The sequence below is a fragment of the Bufo bufo genome, chromosome 4 (genome assembly GCF_905171765.1).
Source record: "Bufo bufo chromosome 4, aBufBuf1.1, whole genome shotgun sequence".
Lineage (NCBI taxonomy): Eukaryota > Metazoa > Chordata > Amphibia > Anura > Bufonidae > Bufo > Bufo bufo.
The window spans coordinates 493,699,242-493,710,100 of record NC_053392.1 but is presented as its reverse complement, the minus strand read 5'-3'; positions in this window follow the sequence as shown (position 1 = coordinate 493,710,100).

The window sequence follows — 10,859 nt, the reverse complement described above, 5'->3', positions numbered from 1 at the left end:
AAATTCACCACAGTAGGAGGGTAGTGAAGGAAAATTTGATTATTTTTTTCTACACAAAAAGTGTTAGGTTTAAAGATGCTAATTTAACAAACAATGTGCAACATTTGATAAATTTGGTGCAAACTGCAAAGTACTACAGAGCAGTCTCAAGTAAAACCGATTTCAGATATTACCCTCATGATAAATACCACCAGAGATGTCTGAAGTTGTAAATTAAAATGTTTGTAATACAATTACAATTTTAAATTATAAACTTTTTTTTAAATAATTTCCCTCTTATACAGTTTACTAAACATAAATCTCTTAAAAGTTTTCATTATGATATTGAATTTTTCCTTAGAATTAAGAGTTTATCTCCTATTATCAAATTTAGTGAACACCTGATATAAAAAATCTACCCTACCTAATCAAACTCGAACTTGCACAATTGGTTAAAGCTACAGTATAAATAAGCAAGAAACTGTGTGCACCCAGACTATGGGTCAAATTTACTAAGTCTGGCTAAAAGTAAAGTCTAAAGAGTTGTCAAATTTCTCTTACTTCCTTACGCTGTTTGCAATGTTGGAGACTTTTGTCTAACTTTACATCACCTATTCGTAGGCTTACAGTACTTTGCAGCAACATTTTAGAGCAATTTTGACAACAGTTGGCACATCTTAATCCATGCCCCTAATTCGGAAAAAAACCAAAACAGGCGAGGTAGGCACAGTGGATTTTTCTTTCTGGTGCTGTTGGTTCAGAAATAGGTCTAAAAGCTGATGCAACATTGTGCACAAGAAATGTGCCAAAATTGTGGTGCATTTTATGATAAGGTCATTTATATTAGTAATATTGCCTCTATTTGTATCAGAACATTCTGTTTTTCAGCAAATGCCTTTGGTTAGGTGTGGAACTGAATTATAATACTGTATGCAGTAAACTCCCATGCTCACTTTATCAGCAGCATGTTTTATTTTAAACCCCACTCACAGCATTGCTTACTCTGGACCCCCACCGGGTCCCATTATAGTCAATGTCTGACAGTGAATGGCAGTATCCAAGCAGGCCAGATCCTGTGGACTCCGGCAGGCTGTTCTCTGCCAGAGCAGCCTGCCGCATATGTTTACTGCAGATGTAAATGTAGCCTTACTGACATGGTGTTAATTAAGCCTTGATAAAAAAGTTTCTAATTACTTAAAGGGGTTGTGAAGCCTGAGGATAGGTCATCAGTATCTGATCGGCGGGGGTCTGACACCTGGCTAGTGTCGGACTGGGGTTCCTTGGGCCCACCAGTAAAATTCAATCTAGGGGGCCTCTGTAAATGCATATACTACATGCATATACTACCTGCCCACACTACCCAGTTTTTGATATGAACATAGGCAATGTACTGTATAGCATCTCAACCAGCCTATCGATATGTCAGTCTACTGTGCTGTGTGCCACTTGATCAGAGTGTAGGGGACTAAGGGCCCACCTTGCTCAGGGGCCCATCAGGGGATGCACCTGTTTTGCTGTGGGCCAGTCCGAGCCTGCACCTGGCACCCCTACCAATCCGTTATTTGAAGGGGAGGCAGCACTCCATAAGTGTGCTGCTTTCTCTTCATTACATTAAGGGTCATCTCCCCTGTAACAGTGGCATAATGTAACTAAAAGTACTCACACCAATTAGGTCAATGGAGCGAGTACTTGTAATTACGCTGTACTTCCAAGATGATGGATAGTGTAATGAAGAACAAGCAGTGTGCCACCTCTTCTTCATACAGCTGATCGGTGGGGGTGTCGGGTGTCATATATTGATGACATATCCTGAGAATGGGTCAAGAATACAAACAGGCTGCACAACCCCTTTAATAGTATTAGATATCATTTTTGCCCATGTCCATCATCTCATATAAAAGGTGTATATATTTTTTTGGACATCGGTGTACAATGAGGCAATGTTATTTCAGCCGGAGCTGCCTGCTAACGAGGCAATCTTTCCATTTTCAGTACTGCACAGATTCCAACTGCAAACTAGTCAGCAGTTTGCAATTCCTGCAAAGGGGGTATAGTTAACATATGGGGTCAGTAATGAATCTTGAGAGTGAGGAGAGCTCACAATGCACAATTTAACTTTCAAAGTAGCTCAAGAGGTGCTTTAGTTTATTAGGTTGCATCTTTTCCAGATGTTCCATAAATGCTGTATGTGAAGCCTACTGTTAAATTGCAGATCAAGCAATCAGACACAACAGACTTTCTACCTTTGTAAAGCTATGGGACATGTCATTAGTGTGATCACTGTTCTTTCCAGAATGCAGTATATCGCAATTGCAGTCATCATTTTCCACCAGTGATGTATCCCGCAGTGAGACAGCCAGCTAAATGCAGAACATGAAGTTAATGTCCCAGCTGAAGGGCTAAGGCCTCTTTCACACGGGCGTTCCGCAATTGCAGTCAGTTTTAAATGCGTTTCGATTTTCAGTTTTTTCCACGCGAGTGCAAGGCGTTTTGCACGCGCTTGAAAAAAAACTGAATGTGGTACCCAGATCCGAACCCGGACTTCTTCACTGAAGTTCGGATTTGGGTTAGGTGTTCTATTCATTTTATTATTTTCCCTTATAACATGGTTATAAAGGAAAATAATGGCATTCTTAATACAGAATGCTTACTAAAATGTGGATTGAGGGGTTAAAAAAAAAATAATTAACTCGCCTTATCAAATTGATCGCGCAGCTGGCATTGTCTTCTTGCTTCTTCTTTCAGAACCTGCGAAAAGATCTTTGATGACGTGGTGAGCACGATTACATCATCAAAGGTGCTTTTGCAGGTCCTGAAAGAAGAAGAAAGAAGACAATGCCGGCTGCGCGAACAAGAGGATGAGGTGAGCACATTTTTTTTAAATCAATTTACTAACATCATCGCCTAGCAACCATGCGTGAAAATCGCATTGCATCCACACTTGCTTGCGGATGCTATGCGATTTTCACGCATCCCCATTTATTTCTATGGGGCCTGCGTTGCGTGAAAAACGCAGAATATAGAACATGCTGTGATTTTCACGCAGCGCACAAGTGATGCGTGAAAATCACCACTCATCTGAACAGCCCCATTGAAGTGAATGGGTCCGGATTCAGTGCGGGTGCAAATGCGTTCACCTCACGCATTGCACCCGCGTGGAATTCTCGCCTGTGTGAAAGAGGCCTAAGACTTTCAGTCAGTGGTGTAACTAGACATGACTCGGCCCAACAGCAAATGGGGCCCCCCTCCCCCAGTAATTTTTTCGCAACCCCTTCCTTTCATGTCGCCCCCATTCCTGTGGCTAGTAAAGATCGCTCTCTCAGACCAGGGCCGGCATCCGTTTCCTACACTGTCTATACTGTCACTGTATATTATTTAATTGTGTAATACTGTTGAGTGGGCCCTGACAAAATCCTTTAGTCCTCCTCCTCCTGGTTGGGCCCCTTTTGGGTCAGGGCCCCAAAGCAGCCACTTCCCCTGCTTCCCCTATAGCTACGCCCCTGCTTTCAGTTTAGTTTAGAGGAAACATTCAGATGAAAAATAATACATTAAAGGGTTTCTACCACCAGAAATACTGTTATGTAGCTGACTGACATGAGCAATGCGCTAATGTCAGCACTACATAGCAGTATGTTTCTAGCGTTAGTCCCTGCAGCCGTTTTTGTTAAAAAAGCACTTTTATAATATGCTAATGAGCCTCTAGGTGCTATGTGGGCGTAAAATCAGCACCTAGAGGCTCCGTCCACTCACCCATTATCCTGCCCAGGTCCAGTGTTGTGCCCGCCCAGCTCCTCTTAATTGATGGCACGGTCTGCCGCATCGCTGCCGAAATCCCGCGCCTGCGCCGTTCACTTCAGTCTTCGGCGCAGGCGCAGTGAGTAAAGGCCGCTCTCCTGATGCCGGCTTCCTCACTGTGACGTAGTCGGCGCAGGCGCAGTGAGGAATCTGGCACCAGGATCGCATCATTCACTCACTGCACCTACGCTGAAGACAGAAGTGAACGGCGCAGGCGCGGGATTTCGCCAGCGATGCGGCGGACCGTGCCATCAATCAAGAGGAGCTGGGCGGGCACAACACTGGACCTGGGCGGGATAATGGGTGAGTGGATGGAGCCTCTAGGTGCTGATTTTACGCCCACATAGCACCTAGAGGCTCATTAGCATATAATAAAAGTGCTTTTTTAACAAAAACGGCTGGAGGGACTAACGTTAGAAACATACTGTTATGTAGTGCTGACATCGCTAATACATAACAGTATTTCTGGTGGTAGAAACCCTTTAAGTGACATTGCAAAATGTGAATATGCGTAGACCATGAAAGTCTCATCATTCACTAGGTCTAGACATGAGCGAATCGAAGTTGACGAAGTGGAATTCGATCCGAATTTCAGGAAAAATTTGATTTGCACCGAATCTGAATTTCCTCAAGCTTTGTGGTAACAAATCAAATTTTTTCCTAAAATGGCTGCTGCTCGTGTTAGGACTTGGAGCAAAGAACTCTGGGAACGAGGGATCACCCACAATGCCATGCATGCAGCCAATCAGCAGCCAGCCCTGTGATGTCACAGCCCTATAAATAGCCTCAGCCATCTTGGATTAAGCCATTTTCCAGTGTGCTTAGTGCAGGGAGAGACGTCAGCAGGCGCTATGGACAGTGGTAGAAAAGACTTTAAAACTTTTATTTTGCTGTATAGAAGTTCAGGGAAAGGATAGGGAGGAATCATTCCACAATATTGAAGCAGAACAGAGTTTTGTAGGGGAGGTTACAGCCTGGGTAATAGGAACAATCCTATTACACCTTGCTGCACTGACTGTGGATCCAAATTGCCATTATATAGCTCTGTAATTCCAGCAAACCGTTTTTGTTATTGGGGTGCAAGTGCTGTTTGATACAGCAATTAACAGGGTTTATTACAAGGAAATATTTCTACGTCTTATTTGCCCTTGAGCGGTGCAGTTATATGTTCGAAAGCATTTTTTGGCTTGTATTAGTGGGAAAAAAGTGCAGTTATATGTTCTAAAGCCCTTTTTGGTGTGTATTAGTGGCAAAGAATATATATTATTTGCCGTTTAGCGGGGCAGTTATATGTTATAAAGCCTTTTTTGGTGTGTATTAATGGCAGAAAAAAAAGTATTTGCCGTTGTCTGGTGAAGTGAGAAAATTACAGCCCTTTTTGGCGTGTATTAGTGGCAAAAAAATATATATTTGCCGTTCAGCGGTGCAGTTATATGTTCTAAAGCACTTTTTGGCGTGTACTAGTGGCAAAAAAATTTATATTATTTGCTGTTCAGCAGTGCAGTTATATGTTCTAAAGCCTTTTGTAGCGTGTGTAAGTGGAAAAAACTAAGGGCCTATTTGCCATTCAGCGATGCAGTTATATTTGCAGTATATTTACAGTATATTTACCTTCCGTCCTTGCTCGTTCGGCGCTCCTCGCTGAAGTTTTGTTCCTGTGTGTTTTTTGATTCCTTATGGGTTAACTCCCCTGTGTGCCTATTAGGAGTTAATCCTCTGTCTGCTCCATGGGTGTGGCTTCTCTGCTGCACCCATGGAACCTGTATATAAGGCTGAGGTTTCCTCAGTTCTGTGTCAGCTCTCCTGGTGTGTGTTGTCTTGTCCTGCTCCTGATTTGTACTCTCTCTGCTGCTGACCCGCGGGATCCGTGTCTGTCTGTGCTCTGTGGGTTTCCTACTTGTTCATTGACGTCTTCTCTCCCGTCCTCTTTGATGTCCTCTTTCCTGTCTTTCTGTTATCTGTTCTGCCAGTTATGTTTTAGTTACTTTGTGTGTATTCATATGTCTGTGTTCAGCAAGCCTTTGCAGCAGAGTGGCATGCGCAAGGCCATGCAGTTTACTACTGGTGGAGCAAGTCCTTCTCTGCTCATTGCCACCCCTGCTCCCTTGCGAGAACTCCTGCTTGTATTATTAGTTGCCCTGTTTTGTATTTGCCTGTCTGTTATGTTTGCCTATGTGCCGTCGGTACCTTATGGTACCTGTTGTCCATTCGTTCCTGCTGTCACTGTCTAGTTCACACTCCAGAGTGGACCCTGGCAACTTCCTGCGGCAAAGCCTAACCCTACCTTCTGGGGCCCTAGTGAATACCAGGAGTTGCTTAGTCACGCCCCTCTGGAGTATTACTAGACAGTGGCGCAGTGGGGGTTTTTTCCCACTGTGCTGACGGTACATAGAGCTCATGTTTTGTCTGTGCTTCCTTCCCTGGTTTTTGTTTGTGCAATAAACTCTTGTGTGTCTGTATCTGATTTCCGTTTGTTTATTGCTTGACGACGCGGTGGTCTCTCCTGGGACCTCCAACTCGTGACATATATGTTCTAAAGCCCTTTTTGGTGTGTATTAGTGGCAAAAAAATATATATTATTTGCCGTTCAGCGGTGTGTTGTTATATGTTCTAAAGCAGTGGTGCCCAACCATTTTTCGTCTGAGGGCCGCACTAGACTTGGTATAAATTTCACGGGTCGGAACCATATAGCTTTGCCAGAAAGAAATGCAAACCCTGTGAGGGGGCACGTGTGAGCATTACTACTGTGAAGAGGGCACATATCTGGCATAACTACTGTGAGGGGGCACATATCTGGGCATAACTACTGTGAGGAGGGCACATATCAGGGTATAACTACTGTGAGCTGTGAGGAGGGTACATATCAGGGCATAACTACTGTGAGGGGGCACATATCTGGGCATAACTACTGAGAGGGGGCACATATCTGGGCATAACTACTGTGAGCAGGGCACATATCTGGGCATAACTACTGTGAGCAGGGCACATATCAGGGCATAACTACTGTGAAGAGGGCACATATCTGGGCATAACTACTGTTAGGGGGCACATATCTGGGCATAACTACTGTGAGAGGGCATGTGTGAGCATTACATCTGTGAAGAGGGCACATATATTGGCATTATTACTGTGAGGGGGCACATATCTGGGCATAACTACTGTGAGGGGGCATGTGTGAGCATTAAGTCTGTCAAGAGGGCACATATCTTGGCATTATTACTGTGAGGGGGAATGTGATGTATACATGTGTGTAATGTATGTAGTGCAGTATGTGATTATCACACACTGCACTACATACATTACACACATATATACATCACATACTGCGCTGTCACCTTCTTCTGCAGGTCTACCTTGATGTCTGGTATTTAGGCTTCAGTCAGATCCTCCACCGCCATGCTTGCGCCGTGTGCCCGACACCACCAGGAGCTGGCCCCCCCTCCTTTCATCTCCCGCCAGCTTCTCCTACAGCAGGGCGCTCTATCGCTCCAGTGCCCGCCCAATCTTAACAATCAGGGGCGTAACTAGAAATGATTGGGCCCCATGGCAAAAAAAATTATGGGCCCCCCTCCCGGATCTCCCACCCCCACATACCTATCGGACCTCCCACCGCTTCCAGAGCTCCCACCCAAACACCCCTCCAGGACCTCCCACCCCAACATCCCCCTAAGTGTCATTCACAGATTCCCCCCCTTCAGTGTCGTCCACAGATCCCCCCTTCAGTGTCGTCCACAGATCCCCCCTTCAGTGTCGTCCACAGATCCCCCTTCAGTGTCGTCCACAGATCCCCCCGTCAGTGTCCTCCACAGATCCCCCCCTTCAGTGTCCTCCACAGATCCCCCCTTCAGTGTCCTCCACAGATCCCCCCTTCAGTGTCCTCCACAGATCCCCCCCTTCAGTGTCCTCCACAGATATTCCCCCCACCCAGAGCTGCTTCCTAGCTAATTTATTCACTGCACTTGCCTCTGTGAAAATGAAGAGAAGCGCCGTAATCTCGCACAGGCGCACTGGCAGAGGCCAGGAAGACAGTGCATGCACACTTCGATGCCTCTGCCAGTGCGCCTGTGCGAGATTACGGCGCTTCTCTTCAATTTAACAGAGGCAAGTGCAATGAATAAATTAGCTAGGAGGCGGGGCTGGGTGGGGAGATTGCAGGCACAGGCAGCATCGCTGCGCTGATAAAGTCCGGTCACTGCTCGGGCCGCATGACACGGCTTCGCGGGCCGCATTTGGCCCGCGGGCCGTTGGTTGGGCATCACTGTTCTAAAGCCCTTTTTGGTGTGTATTAGTGGCAGAAAAATATTTATTATTTGTCGTTCAGCGGTGTAGTTATATGTTCTAAAGCCTTTTGTGGAGTGTATAAGTGGAAGAAAAGTAAGGGCCTCTTTGCCGTTCAGAGGTGCAGTTATATGTTCTAAAGCCCTTTTTGGAGTGTATTAGGGCCAAAAAAATATATATTATTTGCCGTTCAGCGGGGCAGTTATATGTTCTAAAGCCCTTTTTGGTGTGTATTAGTGGCACAAAAAATAATATTTGCAGTTGTGTGGTAAAGTGAGAAAATTACAGCCCTTTTTGGCGTGTACTAGTGGCAAAAAAAATTATATTATTTGCTGTTCAGCAGTGCAATTATATGTTCTAAAACCTTCTGTGGCGTGTATAAGTAAAAAAAAATAAGGGCCTATTTGCCGTTCAGCGGTGCAGTTATATGTTCTAAAGACCTTTTTGGCATGTATTAGTGGCAAAAAAATATATATCATTTGTCGTTCAGCAGTGCAGCTATATGTTCTAAAGCCTTTTTTGGAATGTATTAGTGGCAAAAATATAGATATTTGCCGTTCAGCGGTGAAGTTATATGTCCTAAAGCCCTTTACAATGAATGACAGATTATTTCTGACCAGACGTTTCGGTCACGGTGGACCTTCATCAGTGGTCATGTTATCTGGAATATACATATTGAAGTGTTTTACATATACATGGAATGCAGAGCATGAAGTCACAAAATAAATAAAGTAACATAGAACAAAAAATAAATAAATTAAATTACAAGCAAAATTTCATAGTGTTGTCGCAGCAGAGTGAATACTGTCCAGGGGTTGGTAAAAACATCTGAGTGTGCGTAATCGTGAAAAATTCATATATTTATAACAATCAAATGGTTAGTAAAACATGATTATCTACGCTGGAGGAAGTATAGGGGGGGCAATAGATAGAGGGGGGAGGTGTCCAGGGAGTACATAAGTAAATAAATAAAGCCTATGGGAGATATTGGGCATATTGATATCCCGCAAATGTCAGGTAAAGCAACCTGTAGTATATCCCATGGGATCTGTCGTGTGGTCCCATGGATATTCACAGATGCATGGATTCTCAGAAACACAAACTTATGGCATACACAGTTGTGGCATTGTATTAATGAGATTATAAAGTTTCATGAGGAGCGTCATCAAAGCATTTACAGATCCATGGATTTACATAATAGACACATGGCTGTGGCATAGCATAAGTATGTGGTTTCATGGGAAGCGTCACCCAGATATAAAGCTATGTAGGAGCAAATATAGATGCACATAAATCACATAGACATAGATGCACAAAAATCACAGAGATCACATGGTGGCAGCATAGTGGACCCAAGAAATCAGTGAATCGAATTTCACAAAGGTAACCTGTGAAGAAAGCATTGCAAATGGTTATCTACCTGTATGCTGGGTAAAGGTATGCTTGGGCGCTGGATGCAGGAGTGTGTAGGCTTTGAGCTGCTGTTTAAATAGCACACTGTCCGGCGATAGCGATCACCTGACAGGAAGTCATGTGTCATCTGGAACGCATGTATGCGTTCCAAAGGGCGGAAGTCTCAGCTAGGGCTGTGGATTATGGTAATTCCGGTCACATGACCGGCTGTAGTGAACTGTGGAGTTGTTCATGCGTTCCACACTGTGTAAAAGGGGCGGAGTTAATATGTTAATGCGTTCCACTGCATGGCCAGACATTATATCTTACTGTGTGTAATAAGGTTGGAAGAGAGATGGGATGCGATCTACATGTGCAACAATATGGTTGGAATGGGAGATGGGATCTAATCTATATACACAATATTGTTGATCTGGAAGAAGGGGATATAGGATAATGGTGTATAATGTGGATAGATCATCCGGGAGGTAGTTGGGGGAGGTGACAAAAAGACTGGGGGAGGAGCTAGGGGTGGAGAAGTGGCCTCATGGATATGACAGGTCATAAGCTTAATATTTGGAGTATTATGTGAGTTGGATCCACACTCTCTATGGTATCTATAATGATCTGAGGATAACTAAGTACTAAAATCATCCTATTGTGACCTATGGGGAACAGTCAATAGCGTAAAGCAAACTATGTTATGGCATATTCCATACGTGTGTGCCTGTATGGCTGTTAGGTCCAAAGGATATGTAGATAACATAAGGGTATAGATATAATCAAGGTAGGGGACGGAGAGGGGTTAAGGGGGAAAGAAAAGGGCAGGGGGAGAAAAAGGGAAGAGGAACAAGGGGAACCGAGGCCAATACATCACCCTCACCCGCTGTGGACAATTTCAGTGCGTCTGTAGGAAAAATGAGAGACATAAATGTTAACATACATCAATATTTTTACAAGTTTATAAAGAAATCACATTCGCGGTTTAAGCCGTGTGGTGTTAATGTCCCCAGTTTATGGATCCAGAAAGCTTCCCTTTGCCTAAGGAGGAGCGTCCGGTTTCCTCCCCTTCTCGGTTGGTCAATTTGCTCCAGGATTTGGAAACGTAATTGGGAAATTTGGTGTTTCTTTTCAATGAAATGATGAGGTATCGGTAGGAAAGTATGGCCTAGTCTGATCGTGGATTTATGTTTGCTTATCCGGTCCCTGATGTGTTGCGTGGTTTCGCCGACGTATCCGAGGCCACATGGGCATTTTATTAAATAAACAACAAAGCTGGATTCGCAGGTGTAGAATCCTCTGATTGCTATGGCTTTTCCGGTGCGTGGGTGTGTGGCGTATTCGCCTTTAATGACACTGGAGCAATGGGCACAGTGTAAGCACGGGTATGTCCCTTGTCGTTTACTGCGTAAAAA